Source organism: Drosophila suzukii, unplaced genomic scaffold (assembly GCF_043229965.1).
Source record: "Drosophila suzukii unplaced genomic scaffold, CBGP_Dsuzu_IsoJpt1.0 scf_10, whole genome shotgun sequence".
Taxonomy (NCBI): Eukaryota; Metazoa; Arthropoda; class Insecta; order Diptera; family Drosophilidae; genus Drosophila; species Drosophila suzukii.
In genome coordinates this window covers 2,025,696-2,040,088 of record NW_027255897.1, presented here as the reverse complement: position 1 = coordinate 2,040,088, position 14,393 = coordinate 2,025,696, and the positions used below count along the sequence as shown (strand labels likewise).

Here is a 14,393-nt window from a genome sequence, read left to right as displayed (position 1 = left end):
TGAGGCAAAACCATTGCTTCAAGCCGTGAACTAAAATCGCCTTGTTCTGACTTTAGCTAAACGGTGATCCTTGCATTGGAAAACTGAGATTTTCCACCAATGCCATTTATTTTCAGAATCGAATTTGCGGTTTTCAGTGAGAGCATTTTAATTGCTCTTTTGGAAATGGTATTAATTTGGGATCCAGAGTCAAGCAGGTCCGGTTTTGTTTCCAAGTGCAACAAGGTATTGTGTTTTTTGTTGCATTTAAAGCAATCACTCTTTGTGCATTTTTTTGACGGGGGATTTTGGCTTAGACATTTAACACATCATTTTTGTTTTTGAACCCAGTTAAGACGTTCTGCTGGTGTTTTCTTTAAAAACTCATTGCATTTATATATGCTGTAATTTGGTTTCTTACAAAAGAAACAGTTATATTATGTTTCAGCTCCAACTGATGCGCATGTAGTTTGTTGTTTTTTGAGAAAGTTTAAAAATTCATTCAAAGGCTGAATTTGCCTTGTATTTTGAACGAATTGCTCATACAACAAGTGGTTTTGTCGATCAAGCTTTTTTGTTAGAAGACAGAGTAGAAGTGGTGAAGTGACAAATGGGATTGTCTGTCTCTATGCCGATGTTATTGAGAGCAAATAATGTTTCCTTCACATTACCATGCAACGATTTAATTGTTTTGGAATCATTTGTTATCATTGAATGTTCCAATATTTTTTGAATTAAAGTATTACTTAATACTCTTTTGTTGTTGAAGCGTTCTTCGAGTGTTTTCCACGCAGTTGAATAATTTGCCTCAGTTAGCGATAAATGGCGAATTAGGCGCTCTGCCTCTCCATTAACGTTAGTCTTTAAGTACCACATTTTTTGTAAAGTGGGTAACGTTGATTCATAAATCATTTATTTGAATATATCACGAAACTGTTGCCACTTAAAATATTCCCCATCAAATTTGGGTTGTGCTACCTTTGGATAATGAACAGCACTTGTTGGAGAACTATTTGTTGTCTCCTTTCTTACATACATTTCTGTTTGTACCTTTGTGACTGCATGCCATGTATCTGGTGTCGTCATATCCAAGTTCCTTCGGGTCCTTAAATTTTTTATAAATTTGGACATGAATATCTTTTATTTCATTCCAGTATTGTGTAATGACGGTGTGAAATTTTGTTTTGTTTCTTCAGTAATTTTATTCATGATGCGCTCTAGTCTATCAAGCAACACACTTTGTTCTCTAAACATCGATTCTATTTCAATGTCCTCTGCTGTGGATGCGATAGATGTAACATACGCTTCCAAGAGAGACAACTGATTGTTGAATTCTGTCTTATAATCCTCAACCAGTTGCTTAATTTTATTAAAAAATGCCTTGTTAAAATAGTCGTGTTCTATCGTGACTCCTTTAAGGAGATTATTTATTTGATTTTCTCCGGAGTTAGATTTATCCCACAGGGATTCTAACGTTAATAAACGTTCTCTATAGTAGGCTGGATTAGTCTTCCTGTCGACGGAGTCCTCTTTGTAATTCCGAATGACATTCTGAATTTGCTCTCCTATAGATAACTGTCCTGTCAACAACTGATGAATGCTGTTCGGTGCCATTCTTACCTTTTTTACAAATCCGATTAAGAGGTATTTTGTAATGATGTGCCTCGACTCACAACGTTGGATATATATATGTAAATTGGCTTTCAACAGATCGATCAGTGGAACAGCAGTTTAACTGGTTCAAATCGCCTGGTTGACCAGAACCTGCCCTTTTCCAACGTAGATCCTTACAGTGTTTGATCGCCAAGTTGATCGCACACCTAAAGTGGTTGAATTTACCGTCTTCTGGTCGCCTTGTTGACCGTTGAAGACTGTAATTGAAGACGTGAAGTCGGATCAAATGGATACTGAATTCGACCGAAATATGCGGTTCAAATTTTTACCAAATTAACTTTTGGTTGATAAGACTATGATCGATGATGCAAGTTCAAATTGGAGTCCCAATTTGAACAATTGTTGCGGTTCAAATCTGGTTTTGCTGAATAGTTTTTTTTTTTTGCGTGCCTCAAGTACAGAACCAGTGGCAATAGTCGCCGCAATAAGTACGGAACAGATTGGGCTGCGGATACGTCAAGATTTCTTTTCGTAATGATTTTATTGAGCATGGATCCGGGTTTATATACATGATTTGGGGTTACAAGGATATTTACTTAGGTCTAGTCTAGATACAAACGGACAACATGGTTTATTATCAGATTACAGGAAAATAGCCTAAATAAGCAATTACATCTACCAAATGGTGTAAAGACACGTCCGTCGGCTGGATACATATGGTTTCCCTTCAGTTCCAAAAAAAAAAGTTTCACTTGTGAATCACCTTGGGAATCACCTGGGACATGTCCTCGTGCACAAGTGAAGAACAAGTGACGCTCCATATAGAAAATTGTATGGGATGTCCGCATTTTCACAAGTGAAAATTCAAATGAAAATTTTTCGAAGTCCTACGGGATTTCACTTGTTCCTTATACTCATTTTTCGTATGGCCTGTCACGTGCCGGTGACACGTCCCAAGTGAATCACTTGGGAAAATCAGAATTTTTCCTTGAGTTTGCACTTGTGAAATCACTTGCAAGGGACACGTCCCAAGTGAATCACTTGGGAAAATCAGAATTTTTCCTTGAGTTTTCACTTGTGAAATCACTTGCAAGGGACACGTCCCAAGTGAATCACTTGGGAAAATCAGAATTTTTCCTTGAGTTTTCAATTATAAAAATATAGAATTTAAAATACAAACATATTTAATATCATTTTAATTATATGGTATTATTTAGATTTTCAAAAACTGTAGAATTATTGCTTCTGTTTTTTTGCTTCGTAAGCTTATTTTAAACGTTAGTCATCGCCGTTCTTAAACCTTTGTCCGGGTCCTCTGAATCCTTGGCCAACGCTCCTGAAAAAACATATGTTTAAAAAATGCGTTTTATTTGTTTAATTGTTTTTTTACCTTTTATAGCTGTGTTTAACCCTTTGCAGGATTTTTATTGGATCAAAACATTTCGTCATCCACTTTCGGCTAACGGAACCCATTGAATACCTTCAAAATTTACGTACTTTAAACTAAGATCAATGCACAACATCTAAAACTTAACGTCGCACTTACCTGACTTTATAATATTAACTTAAAGAGACGACTAAAGTAACTCTGCTGCGCACAATTAACATGGATGCTTCCCTTTCAATCACTCAAACAGAATGCACCAAGTCTTCTCACCCCTTTACTTGATTTCTTTTGTTTTCTCTTCGCTGTTGGCGATATCCGACTATATAATTTGTACTTCTTAAGTAAGAAATACAATACGAATTTTTTAAAAATGTTAATACTAATACTACTAATGTTTTAAATATTGAAATCAATTTTAACGGACTAATTTTCTATAATTACACTAAAAAAATATATTGTAATAAAAATGTATAATAAGTAAACATAACATTATAAGTAAATCCAAATTACTTAATTTTACTATAATCAAATAATTTACTTTTATAAAACAATATAAGTTGTATATTTTCGATACACAATAATGCTCCTAAAATATTAGGGCATTCACATGTCGCTGCTCCACGAAAATTTTTCCGCCGAAATATTAGTCGCTAGCCGAACATAACGGAGAGACGCAAAAAAAAATAACGGACCGGCCGAAATTTGTCTCTGCGAGCACGGAGTGCAGGCAGATTATAAGACAAGAAAGAGAGGGAAATATCCGAGTATCTGCCTCTCTTTGTTGCACGATCGTTTTCGTGGGCAGTCTTCTACGCGGCGCCGACTGCTCTGCTGACGTCAACAGCGGCACAGCGTTTTAGGCACAAAAAAAAAACAAAAAAAGCTTTTTGCCTTGAGCCATGTCACCGCGTCCCTACTGCAGAACTGAAGGGTTATGACCCGTTTATAATATGCAGATGTGCGCAGACCAAGATATCAGCTACCTATTTATTTAGGTCGAAGTAGCTATCAGCAACTAATGAATTTCTGCAAAGTCGAAATCGTACACCAGGACATAAGGATTCCATTAAACGAAAAGAGTGATAAATAAGATAGGTTAGCAGTTAGGGAAGGAGTTGAAGTAAATGTCAAACTAAGCACTAAAACATCCTTAAGGGAAATTAAAAAAGTATTTGAAGGTATGTGTAATGAAGATTACACGCTAAATTCTATAAACAAAGGGACAACTCTAATAATTGTTTTTCCAGAAGTCCCAAAAAATCCTTTGCGCCATGAACTGAAATGGAAAGCAAAACGCATAGACATTAAAAATTCTAATGACAGGGCATACTTACGACGAAATATTTTTCCAGAAATCCCAAAAAACCTTTGCACCATGAACTGAAATGGAAAGCAAACCACATAGACATTAAAAAGTCTGATAACGGGGCATACTTACGATGAAACCTTTTTACATGGAATTAAAGCGGTGAACTCAAATCTGTGTGAATTCTGTAATGTACCTAAATATGCTGAACAGCAAATCTTTGACTGCCCAAAATCTACCAATCTCCGTACCAAATTTAGGTAAAGGAACCCCTCCATATCAATTTTAAATTTCTAGTTCACCCTCAGCGATCGCTTTAAGTCAATTTTTTTTTAGCAGTTGGCCAATAAATTTATCTGTCAAGCTCAATCTACTGGAAGTCTTTGCTTAAATCCACCTGAACTTAAAAAAAACAAAAACATAAAAACAAGGTAGAAAGCTGTTCGGAGCAGATCGCCAGCGCCTAGTCATGCGCGCATAGGTGTACGACGGCACCTGCATCGCTCTCTGCTTATCTTTCGCCTTCTTTCTTATACCCATAAAGCTGTCGCTTATCTATTCAGCAACTACTTTGTAAGCCTGCATATGTCTATATGAAGATCTTGGAGCCAAGCTTTTTACACATTCACAGTCCGTCTGCCGCTCCGAATAAACGCTATACATTTTAATATAACCTATTCGTGCGTTATTAATTATAAATATAAGGGTGGCATATTTGTTGTCTTCCCCACAAACATTTGGTGACCCCGACGTGATAGCAGTTTTAATCGGAGTCTGCAACTCGGTTTCGCGATTGTTTAATATAGTTTAAACAAACGCTTTGTTTCGCTGTCGTTATCGTGCATTCGGTCACAAACAGACGAACATACATACATATGTGCATATAAAAGTGCACAGCCGGCCGTTTGATTTTTTGTACATTTTGCGCTGTGAAAAAGCACCAAATTTGTGTTGTGCAAATAATTCTTAACAAAGTGAATCGCATTTAATCTTTGTTAATAGCGCATATTACATATATACATGTACATATAGCCATACATACATTCGTTTGCCAGTTACATAATCCGCTGTTGCTAGGCAGGCAATTTATCGGCAAGAACAACAACAACAAAGTTAAAGGTTCCGTTGCATCTCGGCGACGCTTCTTAACCTTCACGTTTTCGCGGTAAAGGGTATATGGTGTTTTGTGCCTCTAACGCGGTCGGACATTTTACTTTACTTCATTTTCATTTCATTTTTTTTCTTTCTCGTGATTGAAAAATGTCTGATACAGAAAACTCGGTTCGGGCTCAAAATGAATCCACAAGTGACGTCGACTACTACCGAGTCAAAGCCCAATCTATTTTGCGGCAAATGAGCTCGATGAAATGCTATTTAAACGCTGATGCGGTTAATCAGTTTGACGAATCTGATTTGCTGGCGCGAATGGAATGGATCAATTCCTTAAACCAGGCATTTGATTCTGCGCAGACATTGTTGGAAAGACTGGACTTTGCAGAGATCTCGAGAGACCATCGGATTGAATTTGCTGAAGTCTTCATGGATGTGAAGGCGAAACTAAGCCGAGGCTTGGCGGCTCATCGCAAGTCACAATTGCCGGCTTCAACCGCTGCAAATTCAACATCTATTGACATCACTAATAATGCGGATCTTTCTTTTCGATCTAGAAAGCCTCGGTTGCCAAATTTAGAAATTGCTCGTTTTCATGGATCCTACTCTTTTCTTGCGACTTTCACTACGGTCATCGGAAATGATGATGAGCTAAGCGACATTGAAAAATTACAATATTTGCGTTCGAGTTTGGGCGGCGTGGCTCTGGAAACCATACGCTCGCTCGAACCCTCGAATGCTAATTTTAAAAAGGCTATGAATTTGCTGGTTAATCGATTTGATAATAAAGTTTTACACTTTCAGGCACATGTTCAGGCAATATTCGGTTTAAAGGGTGTCGAGAAGGGATCTTCGAAGGGTCTGCGGGAGCTGAGCGATTGCATGAATTCGCATCTGCGAGCAATTCGAACCCTGGCCAATACACCACAAATTTTGGATGGACTTTTAATTCACATCGTCACTCGGAAACTGGATCAGAGGACGCGGGAAAAATGGGAAGAGGATTTGTCAATCACTGAGCTGTCTACCTGGGATGCTATGGAGTCGTTTTTGGAAAAGAGGTGCAGGATGATGGAAAACTTGGATCAAGCCTTGGTAACTCAAACACCAGGCCAGCAGGTGGGAAAAAACTTGCACAAATATAACCAAAATCATTATTTCAAATCATTATTTGCCAAAGTGTCCTCGATTTTTAAATTTGAGTCCGAATCTTCGATATAGAGAAGCAAAGAAGTTGCACCTTTGCCTCAACTGTTTGCGCAAGGGGCATAGTTTGCAGCAATGCAAGTCGACTCACTGCAAGTATTGTCGCATGAAGCATCATTCATTATTACACATGAACCATGACCCATCCGCAACATCAACCTCATTTTCATCTCCATCATGCGATCCATCCTCGAGCTCTCAGCCATTACCATCTACTTCATCAGCATTAGTATCATGTTCGCATACATCATCGCATCCTGATCATCATTTACCAAGCCCTCCACCCAAAGCCTTAAATATTTTGCCGATCGACTACGTGTTGCTTCCAACTGCTATTATCTACGTCAGAAATAGAATTGGAGCATTTATGCCTTGCCGAGCAATTTTAGATTCGGCCTCCCAGCTAAACTTCATAGCCTCTCGCTTAGCCAGCCAACTAAACTTGAATCACAGAAGATCGCAAACGTCGATTTCTGGGATAGGAGAATCTTCCATGATCTCTGATAAGACTGTCGATATTCTTGTGCAATCACGGGATGCAAGCTATCGAGCGGCATTCACAGCGGTTGTGACTCACAGTATTACTGATTATCAACCCCATTTCAATATAAATGCAACATCGTGGAGGATACCGCAAAACATTTCACTCGCTGACCCTAATTTCAATCAATCACAACGAATTGACCTTTTACTCGGCGCTGGGTTGTTTTTCGAAATAATTTCTATGGGACAAATTCATTTGGATAGGGCTTTGCCAACTCTTCAGAACACCAAGCTTGGTTGGATAGTCTCTGGAGGGTTATCATCGAACATGCCAACTCATAAGTCGGTTTTACAAGCCAGCATCAAGGACCCAGCTGATTATTCCGATGACACACTTTCCGCCATTGTAAAGCGATTTTGGGAAATTGAGGACTTCACTTCGTCTAAGCCATCTTTATTGCCGGAAGACTTGCGATGTGAGCAACTTTTTACTGAAAATTGCATTCGACTTGGAAACGGCCAATACTCTGTTCGTCTCTTGACCACTTCCGGATTCGAATCTTTAGGTGATTCTTATTGCTTGGCTCGTCGTCGTTTCAAGAGTTTGGAAGCTAAATTAGATAGAAACCCAGCCCTGAAAGCTCAGTATTCAGCATTTTTGAGGGAGTATATCGACCTAGGTCACATGTCTCTTGTAACTAAGGAACCGCCAGAAACACAATTCTTTTTGCCCCATCATTGCGTACATAAGCAGGAAAGCACGAGTACGAAGCTTCGTGTCGTTTTTGATGGATCTGCTAAAACAACTTCTGGTAGCTCTCTGAACGACTTACTTCTGGCAGGACCAACAATTCAACAAAAAATCTTCGATATACTGCTTCGCTTTCGATTTTTTAAAGTTGCCCTTTGTGGAGATATCTGCAAGATGTACCGTTGCGTGCGTGTTTCGTACCCGGATGATTTCTTGCAGTGCATCGTTTGGAGAGAGAGCTCCAGGAAAGAATTGAGTGTTTTTAAATTGAACACGGTGACATACGTAACCAAGCCAGCTGCCTTCTTGGCTATAAGGGCCATGCATCAACTCTCTTACGATGAGGAGGAATCATTTCCTATTGGAGCAAAAATTGTTCGTAGAGATTTCTATGTGGATGATTTAATATCTGGTGGGGACTCAGTTGAGAGAAATTCGTCGTCAGGTGAAGGAATTACTGTCGCGAGGCCACTTTCCAATTCGCAAATGGTGTTCGAATGAGTCAGCAGCCCTGAAGGGAGAGTCTGAATGCGACAAGGAGCAGTTAATCAAATTTCACGATGGATCGGATGTCGCCAAGGCATTGGGACTAGTCTGGGATCCATCTTCTGATCAGCTCCTATTTCATTTTTCTCAACTGCCAATCAATCAACGACCCACTAAGCGGGTTGCATTGTCGACGATTGCCAAATTCTATGATCCACTCGGTTTAATAACTCCTATTATCACAAAATCTAAGATTTTTCTGCAATCTCTATGGAGTGCGAACGTGGATTGGGATGATGCACTGCCAGAGCCCATTCTTTCGTCATGGGGGGAGTTGACCTCACAGTTATCGGTCGTACAGAACTTAAAATTCCCACGATTCGTACTGCAACCAAGGGCTTCCGTTGAGTTGCATGGATTCTGCGATGCTAGCATGTCAGCTTATGGAGCGGGTCTATACTTGCGAGGGTCAAGGGTAGCTCCATTGAAGGCCTTAACAATTCCAAGATTAGAACTTTCCGCAGCGCTTTTATTGGCTGAGCTAATCGTAAACGCCAAGGAAGCCATAGATTTCGATTGCACCTTTCATTGCTGGTCGGACTCGTCCATTGTGTTGGCGTGGATTCGGCAACCTCCGAAGGAGTTTAACGTTTTCGTATCAAACAGAATCGCGAAAATTCAGGAGATGACGAAAGACATGTCTTGGCATCACGTTCCTACAAACTTGAACCCGGCAGACGTCGAATCGCAAGGATGTACCCCAAGAGAATGGTTGGAATATTCCCTTTGGGGGAACGGGCCTCCATTCCTTCTGCAAAGCTCGTCGAATTGGCCGTCCCTGCTAGACTCAGTAAAGGATCTTCCAGAGCGCTGTTCTGTGGCTCTAATTGGGGCCGTTTGCATAGACAGTTCATCAAACTGCAAATTCCTCAACTTTTTCGATAAGTTGCATCGCGTATTTGCATACATTTATCGGTTCATTTCAAATTGCAGAGCCAAATATGTGCCGCTTAAGGTCGTCTTTTCGTGGAGGAGATCAACTCTGAAACTGTACTTCTTTTGAGGAGCATTCAACAGGTTAACTTGGCGAAGGAGTATGGATCTCTTAGCCAGGGCAAGCCTTTTCCACAGAAAAGCAAGCTGGTTTCGCTTAGGCCTATACTCGGCTCCGATGGGTTACTTCGCGTGAGTGGAAGGCTTCAGAACGCAAACTTGGTCTACGATACGAGGCATCCGATACTGTTGCCCAAGGATCATCCAGTCAGCAATGCGATCATCGTTTATTATCATGAGAAATATTTGCATGGCGGATCGCAGGCGCTGCTTGCCACATTACGGCAAAGGTACTGGCCGATTGGAGGCCGCAAGTTCGTCGCCAGCGTTATCAACAAATGCGTTCGATGTTTCCGAATGAAGCCTGTTACTTGGGAGCACGTCATGGGTAGCCTTCCAGCAAATAGAGTGCAGCCTAATCCAGCTTTTCATACCACAGGAGTGGACTATTGTGGGCCATTCTATTATAAAGCAGAGGCCAGAAATAAGGCACCCCACAAGTGCTATATCGCCGTCTTTGTCTGTTTTTCCACGAAGGCTGCTCAATTGGAAGTGGTCCAGGATCTCACGACGGATTCTTTCATCGCAGCGCTGAGGAGATTCATCAGCCTTAGAGGCAGTCCGCGTACCATTTGGAGCGACAATGCTACAAACTTTGTCGGTGCAAAGAGAGAGCTTGCCGAGCTGAAAGAGCTCTTTTTGAGCGAGCAGCACACAGCATCGATATCTTCCGTCTGTTTAGCTGATGGGATCGATTGGAAGTTCATCCCTCCGCGTGCCCCGCACTTCGGTGGTTTATGGGAGGCCGCTGTGAAGTCAGCTAAATTTCACTTCTACAGAGTCGTCGGTGCATCCATCTTAGCCATCGATGAATTATGAACTCTTGCATATGAGATTTCTGCCATCCTTAACTCCCGTCCACTCTGTCCAATTTCAGAAAATGCTGAAAGCCTTGAGGTGCTAACACCGGCGCATTTCCTGAAGGGTTCCAGCTACACTAAGTTTCCTGAGCCTGGCATTACTCATCTCCGCGAAGACCGCCTCAGCAGATGGCAGCGGGTTACCCAGATGCAGCAACATTTCTGGAAAAGGTGGAGCAGCGAGTATTTGTCCCGACTTCAAGAGAGGAGCAAGTGGCGCGTCGAAACGTCTAACATCAAGGTTGGACGCATAGTTTTGCTTAAGGAGGACAACGTTCCACCCTTGAGATGGCAGCTTGGGTGCATCCAAGAAGTCATACCCGGCGGGGACGGAGTCATCAGAGTAGCTATGGTCCGTACAGCTACGGGTCTGATCAAGAGAGCCGTCGCCAAGCTAGCCGTTCTGCCTATCGATTCCGAGATAGTTGGAACCTTACCTCTTCCAACGGGGGGAGTATGTTCGGAGCAGATCGCCAGCGCCTAGTCATGCGCGCATAGGTGTACGACGGCACCTGCATCGCTCTCTGCTTATCTTTCGCCTTCTTTCTTATACCCATAAAGCTGTCGCTTATCTATTCAGCAACTACTTTGTAAGCCTGCATATGTCTATATGAAGATCTTGGAGCCAAGCTTTTTACACATTCACAGTCCGTCTGCCGCTCCGAATAAACGGTATACATTTTAATATAACCTATTCGTGCGTTATTAATTATAAATATAAGGGTGTCATATTTGTTGTCTTCCCCACAAACAAAAGCTATAGTCGAGTACCTCGACTATCAGATACCCGTTACTCAGCTAATGGGACCAAAGGGAAATGGAGATATATGGTTATGTGGGCGGTAGACAGATTTAAGCGTTATGGGCGTTAGAGTGGAGACCAATACATTTCAGTTAAAATTTTGTATCTAGCATGCAAATTGTGGGTGCCACAAGTTTGGACGGTTTGTGGCCGTTAGAGTGGGCGTGGCATATTCGCGTAACAAACTTGGGCTGCGTACAAGGCTACGAAATCTAAGTCTGCGATCCCATTTCTCTATCATTGATAGTTTCCGAGATATCCGCGTTCATACTTACCATTTTTAAAAGTTTGTGGGCCGCTTGTGGACATTAAAGTGGGCGTGGGTCAATCAATAGATATTGATGAGAACAATACATTTCAGTTAAAATTTTTATTCTAGCATCAAAACTGTAGGAGCCACAGTTTTGGGCGGATTGTGTGCGTTAGAGTGGGCGTAGCAGATTGCTGAAACAAACGCGCAGGAATCTCAGGAATCTGCATGCCTAATCCCAGTATTGTAGCTCTTATAGTTTCCAAGATCTCAGCGTTCATACGGACAGACGGACTCGGCTCGAGACTCGGCTAGTGATCCTTATCAAGAATATATATACTTTATGGGGTCGGAAACGCTGCCTTCTGCCTGTTACATACTTTTCGGTATAAAAAATGTTTAAAGAACCGTATGCGAGAAAGGAGTTTACGGGTTCTAGCTTGTTTCTTGTTGTTTCTCGCTGCGTTACTGTTGGCCCGCAATAGTTCCTGCTCAATTTTCACTACGCTTGCCTTAATGGAAATATTAGCCCTGTCCACTTTTTCACCGAAAAATCATTTCTGCTCGTTTTGAAATTTTCTGCACTTGCCATTTGAACTCATATGTAATTGGTCAGAATAATTTCTTTAAATGTGTTAGCAAGAAATGTGTTATAAGTTATATCTTCTTAAAAGGGTTCATGGAGATTCTCACGGCATCATTGTTGGCCCCCAATAGTTATTATTCTATTATCAATTCATGGAACTCTTATCCTTGAGTCATTTCCAAATAGCAATGAAGATATCATTGCCCTCTGAAATGATTACACATTCTAGCATTATTTTACTTTATATATAGTTTTAAAGCCTAGTACTCACCTCGACAAAAACCGCGAGCCAATCATAGGAGTGAGCGAGAGGCAAATACGCGGCTAACGCTTTTGGTCGGGTCTATTTTTCAGGGCGGTACTTAGATGAGCTAGAAAATACCAGATTTCACGAATGAATTTCGATGAACGCCGTAAGCCGCGGCCCAAAGAATCAGAAATTTAAACTTTAGCGGTGCTCGTGCAAATGCGATGTGGAAACTAAAAATTATAAATGGAAGGCAAACACCAAAAAAGCCTGTAGGAGGTTAGTGCAGAAGAAAAAGGACGCCTAATCCAAGCTGTTGTCCATTATTGTGGGATTTCACCGACAGGAAGCAATACCGCAAAAGGGAAAATCCGCAGAATAGTTGCGGTGCTGGAGGATATCCGCTAGGGAATCCCAGTGGGAAGGAGCATGACGAGTGGGACTTCGCTCCCTACATGGACATCCTGCAGTGCGTGACCTTGAAAAGAAAGTAAGATCTGGCCAAAAGTATTTGGTTGCGTTGTACTAATAGAAGTATATTTTCAGCAGAACCACCAGTATATACGATCTCCGACGACCTCATTTCATTGTTGTGCACCAGCAAACTCTTCTTTTTTTAATTGCTCCAGTTGATTTGGTTTCCGTTTGTCAACAAACCCAGCTACTTGACAGTACCCTGCAAGCAAAAGGGCGATATTTCTATCGCCTGTCGTTCAAAAGTCACTTTTTAGTAACTTCTGCGCGATAGAAACACGATAGAACACATTACACAGAAACAAATTATACATATATCGCATATAAGTCACTTCTAAGTCACTTCTGGACGATAGAAAGACGATAGTCCACATTTTACATCTGAGACACTTTTGACCGATAGAAAGACTATAGTACACAATTTACAAAAAAAAAATTAGTGGGAAAAAATACGCGATAAAAAGAGGTCGAGGTAATTTTCGGATACCCCTTTTTTCCGGAAAATTAATGGGGTCTTCCTTTTGACCCACGCTATTATTTTTCGCCCAAGCGTTATTTCGTTTTACGATTTGTCTGTGGACAGTGTGGTTTGTAACAAATTTGTGCGTTTACAAAATATAGCTTTGTTTTTCTTGATGCTGCTTAACACTCCCCTTTGCGATAAAATTGACATTACCGTGGGGATTAAAATTGTGCCCCCGTAGAACTTGATCATTTGGCACGTCTATGGTAAGTGAACCTTCTGCAACCAAACTAAGATAAATCTTGGTTAAGTTTAGAAATGTTGAACAAAAGTTAGCCTTCTTGTAGGTTTTAAATTGATGAGAAGTCGGTTCTATATTAATTGGTTTTCACTTGCAGTATAAAGTTCAGTCGATCGGACGAGTCAGTGTTGCTAGTTCTTGATTGGCTACATATATCTTCAGGCTCTATTAATTATGATCCATCAATGCTCAGTTCGTGAAATGAATCCCTTCTTCATAGAGAGAAATCTCATTCTGCCGTTTGCTATCTTCTATATCAAATTTATTATCATTCACCGGATTTGTATCTCTCGTTGGCTCATAAGCAGCGTTCGGTCCTGCAAGATCATCTGCGTTTTCTACCAAAATAGGTTTGATTTCCGTATTAGATGAGGTTTCTTTATTGAGAAAACCTGTGATTACAGAACCAAGCCTTGCGCCTTGTGCCAAAGGTAGATCCTAGTTCAAGAAGTTCACCGGTTAGAATATATATCAAGCCCTAAGGTTAGGTCAATGGGTCCAGGTTGCCGAAAGTCTGGGTATGCTAACGGCAGTTCCTCGGGAACATTAAGATCGGTTTCAATCGGTACTGACGGTTGGTTTGTTATAACTGTGGGAACAATAAATGCCTCTACTAGTGTTTCAAACCCGATGGACATGATGAGAGCTTTAGTATTGATCTAATTGCTGTTGTTGTTTTTCCTCCGATTCCATATATTTCGATCGGTGACGACATATCCTTAAGAGATAGCAGATTCGCCATCCTCCTTGAGATAAGATTCACCTGTGATCCAGCATTTGTTACAGCGCGACAAGTTTGTAGTTGACCGGTTGGCCCTTGGCGGAGCAGAGCATATCCTCTAGGGTTGTCGTAGCCTGTAATGGTTGCTGCGCCGGCCACTGGATTGCTAGTCGCTCCGTGGTGTAACAGTGAATGATGCCGTTGCTGGCAGACTCGACAAGTGGCCTGTGATCCACAGTTTTCAACCTTATGAG

General features: G+C 41.1%; 1 long non-coding RNA gene across 1 annotated transcript; it reads right to left on the bottom strand.

Moving 5' to 3' along the window:
• Nucleotides 1-2,778: 2,778 nt before the first annotated feature.
• Nucleotides 2,779-3,440, bottom strand: LOC139354575 (uncharacterized). The gene is made up of 3 exons (XR_011605539.1): nucleotides 3,140-3,440; nucleotides 2,984-3,073; nucleotides 2,779-2,929 (listed from the first exon to the last, which is right to left on the bottom strand). It is a non-coding gene; the product is annotated as an uncharacterized lncRNA (long non-coding RNA).
• Between the last annotated feature and the right edge of the window lie 10,953 nt (nucleotides 3,441-14,393).